Consider the following 9,884-nt stretch of genomic DNA (forward strand, 5'->3'; position numbering starts at 1 on the left):
TGAGAAGATAAGAGATCACTGGCCCACATTTGTGGCCAACAAGACATCGAAGAGGAGTAAGAAGATGTCAGCGACTAAGAAGATAAATGCTGCAAAGAAGGAGCATTACCATCACATGGGGTCAGGTGACTACCTCAAAACCCGGTCGTTGTCGGACAAGGCTGAGCAGGACCTGATTGCGAAAGAGGTCGAACCAGAGACATTGCACTGGCCAGACCGTTGTAGGACTTGGTTCTTCGGGGCTAGTGGAACATTGGACCCTGAAACAGGAAAGTGCTGCTGGACGGACGAGCAACATGCAACACCCTTCACGAAGCTTCGGAAAGCAATAAACAAAGTGCGAGAAGGGAAGTTCGTTCCCGACAGAGAGAACGACGAGCTCACAAGGGCCCTCGGGAATCCTGAGCACCCTGGCAAACACGAGGCACACCAGGCTCCGTTGCGTGGAAGGTTGGGTTTCCCGACGCAGGCGGTTAAAAAACCCAAGAGAGGAGGAGGAAAGTGGAGCAGAGCGAACTGCATGAGCTTAAGGCAAGGGTATGAAAGCTAGAGGAACGAGATGTTGAGAACCAGCAGCTGCGAGATCCTGCCCAAGAAGCTACCCCGCCATCTTAGCGGAGAAGCAGCATGGCTTCCACCGAGCTCGTTCAGCAGCCTGACTTGACAGGTCCTAGCTACCCCGTGGATTTTATCACGGATTCACACCAGTGCCACCTTATGACGCAATGGCTTAAGCTCAAAGTCAAGGCGGCTATCGGCTATGTGTTCCCTCCTCCACCCGGAGCAACTTTTCACTGCAGTCCGATTCCACAAGGCTATGTGGTTGTGATGGTGGATGAAATAATGGAGGAATTTGAGGAGCTCCAGCTTGACCACCCTACAGGTGATGGGGAGACTCAGCTGGGTCTTGCTATGCATACTCCGTGTCTATGGCGGAAGGAGCACATCAAGCTTCTGAACTTAACCACTCCTTCTAGTCAGCTGGGCACTCCGCCTCCTCCGCCTCCTCTGGCAAGTGATCAGGGCACTCCGCCTCCTGCTCTGACGCGTGAGGGCGGCAGTACTCCGCCTGCTCCGACGCGTTCGAGCAGCTCGCCTCCTCCTTCGCCGCCTCGTAAGCGACGATGGAACACAGACGCCGCCGCTCCGACTTCTCCGGCGCATCGTAGCAGTCCACCTCCGTCCGCTCCGCCTCTTCAGCAACGAAAGAAGACAGCCGCAGCCGCTCCGGCTGCTCCGGCGTCTAGCAGTACAGCCAGAGGCGAGAGGCTAGCAGAACGAAGAAAAGGGAAACATATTCCCCAGCTCGGTGAACAAGCGAAGCAATCATGCCCCCCGCCCAATGTGTCTAGCGACATCGTCGCTAATCTTCCGAGGGTGTTGCCCGGTACCAAACCTAGAGATTACATGACCGGCGAGGATGCAATAAATTTTGGAACAATGGAGGTGGACACATTAAGATTCGAGCATGGGAAGCCTCTCATCCGACCTGGTACTTCCCTAACAACGATGATGCGAAGATTCCATGATTGGTACATGGACATCTGCAGGAAGTCTGGGAAAAATACTTTGTTGCTATCGGTTAAAGAGGAGCATGACCTCGTTGGAATTGATCTATTGTTAGTTCCATATGAGGAGTTTTTCCAGTTTTTCAATCAAAAGGCCCTCGATAAAACAATCATCACTTGCTATTGTCTGTAAGTACTACTTCTCCGTAATTAGTTAAGTCTCTATATATAGCTCAACTCTTTCATTGCATGTATATATAATTATCCTCACTATATTATGCAGATTGAAGATCGCCGAATTGAAGAAAAGACAAGTAGGTGATATTGGGTTCATTAACACAAATCACATGGATGAATGGAGTGCTAAACATGATGCCAGACAAACCGAGGCCAAGTTGCTCGCATCTTACTTCGAAATCAAAACAAAGCTACAATACTCTTTCCTTACGAATACAAGTGAGTGTTACTGTCTTGTGCATATTCGGTTTCCCTTATTACTCGAGGTTATAGTAATGAAATTGATGAGTTATGCATGCATGCACAGTTTCCACTTTATTTTTGCTAGAGATTAAGCTTGAGCAAGGACTAGTAACCGTCATAGACTCCAAATAAAAAAATACGGAGGAGTATGCGACCATGACTAAAATTCTCGAGAAGTAAGTTCAATCGATCATTATCGCACCATACCGGCAACTTTGTTCATTTCCTGATATCAAGTAATTGTTTTCTTTGTCTGGCAGGGTTTGGAAAAAGTTCACCACACAAGCTCCGATACTGCCGGCGCAACTGTGATTTGACCACCCGAAAGTAAGTACTAGCTACTAGCTAGTTCCGCGCATCTCCCATTGATTCTAGCTAATTTCATCAATACCACTTAGCATGCTTGCTTATCAGTTTGATTGACCTCTATTTCTTGTAAAGTGGTCGTGGCAGGAACCCGGGAATGATTTGTGTGGATACTACATTTGCAAGTTCATCCACCACACCACCTGTGAGCGGGGCCACTCTAAACAACAATATGAAGTGCGTAAGCAATGATATTCACAATTTTATTTTATTACCATTATTTGTGTTCTATTTCATTCATATATATGTATTGACCCCCTTCTTGAAATTAGATGTGGCAGATGCGGGATGAACTCCTACCACAAGATCGCATACGAGCAATTCAAGAGGAATTGGCGGGATTCTTTCTTGACCACGTCATCGACAAACACAGAGAATACCATGTGGAATTTGAGTTCAGATGTTAGGGGATGTAAGAGATCTTATATTGTATATATATATATATATGTAGCCAGTAGGATCAGATAGATATACGAAAATTTGTTGTTCGACCAATCTATCGGAGAAGGAGAGGACGATCACTTATCTCTGTGTATATGTTCATGACGACCTTCTGTACTTAATGGTTTCCTTCACTTGCTTACTAGCTAGCTAGCGTGTCGAGTCCTCTCTATACGTAGAGTCGACCAAGCACGGAGATAATAGAGGACACTCATCTCTAAAGTCCTCCATGTGGCCGCTGTCTAAAGCCCTGGTTTCTACTAGTGCTCGGGCGAAAGCGCTAACTTTGTTGGGCGACGGCGGCGCTTACGGCACCATTACCTTCTTGAAGGCGCCGCTTTGGGAACCTTGGGGTTGGGTGGTGCTTGTGGGTGGTGGGCAACAGTGGTGGTGCGGACCTATCCTAGCATATATCTACGTCCATTGCTTGGAGATGGACTCACGTAGATGGAGGTCGTCATTTGGCGTCGTGGTGGCGGCCATGGCGGAAGATCTGCCAAGGCTCGCGTAGGTGGAGGTCGTCATTTGGCGTCGTGGTGGCGTCGATGGCGGAGGACCTGCTAAGGTTGACACCTCAATCTGCTCTGAAGATGGACCAGTGGAAGATGGCGGCAACAACACATGTGAGTGCGTTTGGACCGGTTTGTGCCCCAGACCCGGTAGATGGCTCGGTCGGGGCCTCCGGTTTTAGATGTTAGGCTTAGGTGAGAGGTCTGGTTATGTGGCTGGGTTTGCACCCCTTCATCATATGGATAGGAGTAGGGGCAGATGTTGCCAACATGGCGGATTCAGTCATATTGTTGCTCAACTTTGTAAGGTCCTCGAGAATAATCAATAAAATGACCGCATGCATCTCTCAGATGCAGAGGCCGGGGGTCATCCTCCTTTTCTAAAAAAACATGTGAATAAACCGAACTACACGTATTTAAATCCTGAAATTAGTAAATATATAAATATAAATTTTGGAAAGTGTAAACACCCATCCACAGTTTTAATTCTAAAAGTTTCACACATTTCAAATGATCGGCTACCAGGCCAACCTAAAGACTCACAATAATATGTAAATAACAAAACAAATCATTAATACCCTTGCAAATATAAATACAAAACATTAGTAGGTCGTGTTTACAGACCCCAAAGAGTGCAATATAAGTTACGTTTTCCCAAACATTAAATTTTGTATGAATCTCCATGTAACACCTAGTGGTTCACTAACCGGTGTCATTTTTTAGACAATACAATTATTAAGGTTTAGCAAAGTCATTAGTTTACCCAACATAGAATTGTTTCGTAGGATAATTAGTCCACCATGGAATATGGTAGGGGAGGACCTGAATTCATTAACTTGGAGTAGCATGAGAAACTGAGAATGGATCCTAATGGCTGAAAAATTCAAAAACCTCCCGGTGGGCGATATGTGGGTTGATTTATCTCAACCCATCACCTTCTTAATACTAACCAAAATACTCTAGGCCCTTATTTGCAAGTGAATTTGATCAAACAAAGTCTCCCTCTACATTTCTCCCTTGTGTTTCCCAGGTGCTTTCCATGTAGATAAAGACAAGTCTGATCACAACACGGTACTTCCCAAAAACACATAGTTGGGCAATAGTATGTTGTCCATACATGTTTCCAGGCTTCTAGTTTACAAATAACACAAAAGCTAGGAAGTTAAGATTATCAATGAAACCAGTCACATGGGAGCATGGCTTCATGCATGAACAATTTCGTAACCATGGGTGCATGTGTCATACAAGTAATGATACACAACTTATTGAGCCACAGGTGGGTATGGAGTTCATGACACAAATAAAATCTAACCACAAGGAGTGAAGTATGTGTCGAAGAACTTATAATCAAAACTCACACGACCATATAATCTCATAAAAACACATGGATCAAGCAAAGTGCCTTCACATCAACAAGTCTCTAATTGCTTCCCGAGCCTCGTTTTTCTCCTAGTCTCTCTAGTGATCACCAACATATATCATGTATATATCCAAATAGAAGAGATTACACATGTGCTTTGGTTTCCTAGGCTTGGAAGGAATCAAGAATTATTTTGGGGCCCCGACTTAGTGTTGCAAGAGCAATTCGGTCCTTTATGTTTCATGATGAACTTGACCACAAGTTGTTGCCTTCCTTAGACCATACATGATATTCTAGCACTCCTGAAGATGAGAGCATGCACACACGCGGCTATCACTATGTTTTTCTGGTAGATGCAGCCGACCCTTATTCACTTACACAGGCGTCTTCGACGCGCAGGGTGTCCAAACAAGAGGGAAAAGCCCCATTGGTTGTTGCTGAAAGTGTAACGAGGTATTGGTCAGAAGTGCCACGACACCACTTCCGACTGAACCAACTCTTATACACACTTGTCTGCCTCCACCTGATCCTTCTCGCTCCCTAGCCACCAAAGCATTATGAAGCTAGTGAGATTTGGACCGTAAACTTAGCTTTCTCTAAGTTCAGACATACTTCGTAAGACTAAATCATCCCTCATTAAATCAACAGTAAAATGGTATACGTTATGCATCTTCTTGGCAATCTTGGAGATGTTTCGAAAAGAAAAAAAACCATTTTAAAATTTTAAATTGTATGCCAAATTTTGGGACTACATCTGTTCAATTAGAGTTTAGGGCTAGGCTCACATTCTTAATTTTCCTTCTTCTATCAGACAAGCTCTTCCAAAATATTTCTTCATGGAGATTATGACTTAGTCTGTTTGGACAACTGGAAATGATTTAATATTCAATGGAATTCAATCAAATCTTTTCATATGTAGGGGAAAATGTAAGAAGAACTAGCCATGGTTATCCATACGGCTAGGAGAAAATAGTATGCTTTCAATCATGGAAAGATAGCTTCAACTTAGCTTAGAGTTTCTTTTTCTTCTCATTTAATCATGTCGACTACAAAAACTATAAATAAATGTAATAGAAAGCTATTGTTTTTGTTAAACAACACAAAATGAAGCACATTTTGGCGTGAGCTCGAGAAAAAAAGAATGAAATGAAACAAATCAACAAAGTACCTCGCAAATTATTGTTTTGGTTTATTTTGAATATCAAAATCACCATTTTTTCACTTTACCGCCACTCGTAGAGTACTCCTCATATATATTTTTAAGATGGCACTCCCGTTTATCTGTTTGGAGGTACCATTTCCTGTTGTCCTTTAGACCAACAAATTCAAGGTACCCTAAAAGAGCTCTTATCCAATTACCGATGGGTCGTTGTGATGTTCTATCTTGATAGTGAATCCAAGCCATATATTGTACAATTTAAGAAATATGACATGCTGGAATTGAAGTTTCAACACCAGAAGCTATTTTAACAGCTCACATACATAGGTAGATTCACGAGATGGTTGGCTTGGCCTACCACTTCAGCTTTTGTTGTATTTCACTGAATCCTCTTTATCAATCTTCGGCATGCTAAATCTGAATTCGTCGACCAACTGAATCAATTGCATAGAGGAGTAATTTTACAATAACACAAACAAGCGTAATGGTACTGCGTCTAGTTGTCTTTCCATTGTATCAACTCCTGTTTTCCGCATTACCAGATCTGAGATGCCCTTTGGATGTCTTTTCTTCATAAATAAAGTAGTACTGAATGAGAAGGAAAAGATGGTAGAATGACAAGCAAAGCCAATGCCGCGGTTTCTCCAAAGCTGAAGCCAATTGAGAACTCCCATCCCGGAATCAAGCGACCAATGGTTTCCTTTGGGGCTCACATAGTGTTGGTTCTCCAATTGAGGTGGCCTCCTCCACCATGGGCAGCATTCAAAGCTAGGGATCAAAAACCTTCCCAATGGAGGACTCCATGGTCGTATCCATGTCATTGTAATGCTGCTCCGAGAAATTTTGCCGCCCGACACCGAGGCCGCCCTTCGGCCCGCGCTCACCATGCCGACTCATCATCCTATCAACCACCACACCATTGAGTCCAACAACCTTAGTTCATAGTTTTATTTGCTTGTTGAACCTCTAATTGCATCGCTTGATTAGACTAGAAACGGAGAGGTGGGCTAGCTCGTAAACCCCATGATCAGTTATTTACCGCATCTAACTATGTGGATTTTCTGGAAGAAGAAAAAGAGGCCAACCGAGTGCAAGTCAATGGAAACGCTCGTGCCGGAAGAGAGCATCTCTTTCTTCACTGGTGTGTGCATTGCACACGTAGCAACTTCCACAGAAAATTCAAAAAATATGTAAGCGCAAGTGCAGGCCCAGTGTAAAATTACCCCAATGAGGGACACATGTTACGGTGGAGGGGTCAGCGGTGTGATCAGGGCAAATTGAATATTTGCGCTCGGTCGATGGAATGCTAAATTGGAATAGCATAATGGTAGTGGCTCATGTTTGCAAGTTGATTTGATCAAAAAAAGACTCGCTCTAAATTTCTCCTTTCCTTTCCAGTTGTCTAGCATGTAAATAGATACAAATCCAACCACAACATTGAATATCTCATAAATGTAGAGTCGGGCAGTAGTATGATATTGTGCATACATGGTTCCAGGCTTTTACTCTGCACATAAATACAAAAGGTGGCATATCAAGATTGGACATCAAGCCAATCACATGGGACCATATTTTTCATACATGTACATTTTTCTTAACCATCAGGTGCAGATCTCATATAAATAATGACCGGCGACTTATTTGGCCAGGTAGGCGTAGAGTTCATGTTACAAATAAAATCTAACCAGAAAGAGCCACATGTGTGTTGAGATATTGATAGTCGCAACCATATAATCTGATAAATAGAATGGGGGCAAAGTGCCTTCACATCAACAATATGTATGTCCTAGCTTTCCAAACCTCGCTCCTCCGTGCTTCTGGTTCCTCTAGTGACCATCAATATAGATCATATATATCCAAAGAGAAGAGATCAAGCATGTGGTTGTGTTGGATAGGCCTAGAAGGTATTGGGAATTATTTTGGGTCCTCAGCCTAGTTTTCCATGTGAAATTTGGTTCCCTCAATTATGGGCGGATACGTGGAAACATCAATGATCTTCGTTTGCTGTTTTATGGTTTCGCCCGAGGTAACTCCAAGGGAAACCTCAGATCCTCTAGGGGATTGGACAATGACTATGCTGTTCAGTGGCTCCTCTCGGGGCATCATTTTAAGAGTGGCAGCCGGCTAGAGGGGCCAGTGGTAGGTGGTGGTCGGTGTTGTTGGTGCTTGGCAGATGCGATCCGAGTTCTTGATTTTGTGGTGGACAGGCCTCACGTTTTCATTTGAAGCCGGGTCAGCGAGTAGTGATCATCCTCAGATTACCTCGTTCCCATATGACACTCGGGTGGTAACCAGATGGCCAATGCTAATGGCGTCCGCCTTGATTGGTCAGATGATGATAGAAGCCGAAGACCTTCTTCCCCTTGTCGAGCCTTCGTGATCCGTGAAGCCAAGATTCTTAGTCACCTAGGGTGTGGGCTTGTTATGGTGTGGTGTGGGCATGTTGTGGTGTGGTGTGGTGTTTGTTGTTGTGCTATTGTGTGTTTGTGAGCTCTATCTGAGCTTTGTAATGTGTTCTTCTTCATCGTCAATGAAATGCAACACATGTTGCCTTTTAGCAAAAGAAAAAGCAATCCTTTATGATGAGAGATTCTATGACCATGCACGCATGTGGCTACCTCTTTTTTCTAGTGGATGTAGATCTCTCTCGATCACGTGCACGTCGCATGAATGTAGTCCAGTCAAGATCACAGAGTCGCACCGGTTCTGCTAGGAACTGCAGCCATGACTTGCTCGAAAGGCCACTGCTTAGCTCCCGCTTGACCTACCTGTAATTATCTATCTGGCCTGCCTCTGCCTAAACCCTCATGCTCCATGTCCACCAAGGCCCGCCGGTGCCGGTGAATTTGGGATCGTGAAATACCCTGTCAATTCGCGCCACCAGTGGATTTGTCTTTTGTAGCGTGCACCGGTAGCGGATTATGGAAATACATGGCTGCAAATATTTTTAGAGAAATGACTGCATGTATTTGTTGTTGTAGATTTTTTTAAGGGTTATACCAAGCTTTATTACTCAAATTTCACATGGCGTGCGATACAAAAACAGATCATGGGAATCGCCCAACCAGACGTGACAGTTCAGTTCGATTCGGGGCAACTAGGGCACCTGTTAATGAAGTATGCTGGTGCTGACCTACTAAGTGCAAACAACATCAATGAAGCAAAGTAATATTGAATATCATCATATTTTAGGACGAGGGAGTATCAGTACGCCAACCTACCCAATTGCATGCATTCTGACCTATGGGCATGAATATTTTATCTAGAAAAGTCATGGCATGTCTCACTATGCTTCTCTCTTGGACCGTTATGGAATGAAAGGAATGCCTCCGGGTCTTCTAGTACAAGAGGTCGCTACCAACGATAGTCCTCAACATCATCTAGGAGGCAGCGAAGTTATGGGTCACCGCAGGTGCAGAGAAGATATGGAAAATTGTATTGCGAGAGTAATTTTCATGCCGTGTCGTAAGGCATGATCGTAGAACTGTATTCTTCTGTTAAATAATAGATGGGCAAATCTTTTGTCTCCATTTCAAAAAATAAATAAATCCTTACATGTGCATATAGACAGAGATATCTAGGTTCTAAATACAATGTTACACAATTCTGGATCCGCTAGCTAGCGTTTCAACCCACATGCGTCACTATTGCCAATCGGAGAGCAACACCGAATTATGAGAAGCCTTGGGCCCTGTTCGCCCCAAAAGACTAGCATGATAGGAGGGGACAACCCCGTCCTTATAAGTCGTGTTCTGCCTCCCCCCACAACCAATGTAGGGCTAAACTCAACAATCTCACCCCACCCTTGTAAGACGTGTTTTGCCTCCCCCACAATCGATGTGGGACTAAACCCAATATTTTCCTCTCAGACATCGGTCACCCTGGGCCCGTTAACACTAGTGTTTCCAGCTCACCGACCATGACCAACCACCCGTAGGTTCACCCAAATTTATTCCGGGCATCTAGGCTCCGGTAGCACATGTTACGCAATCCTGCATCCACTAACCAGCGTTTTCAACCCACATGCGTCAATCAGACCCAACCGGAGAGCAACACCGACT

This window comes from Triticum dicoccoides, chromosome 5B (assembly GCF_002162155.2).
Source record: "Triticum dicoccoides isolate Atlit2015 ecotype Zavitan chromosome 5B, WEW_v2.0, whole genome shotgun sequence".
Lineage (NCBI taxonomy): Eukaryota > Viridiplantae > Streptophyta > Magnoliopsida > Poales > Poaceae > Triticum > Triticum dicoccoides.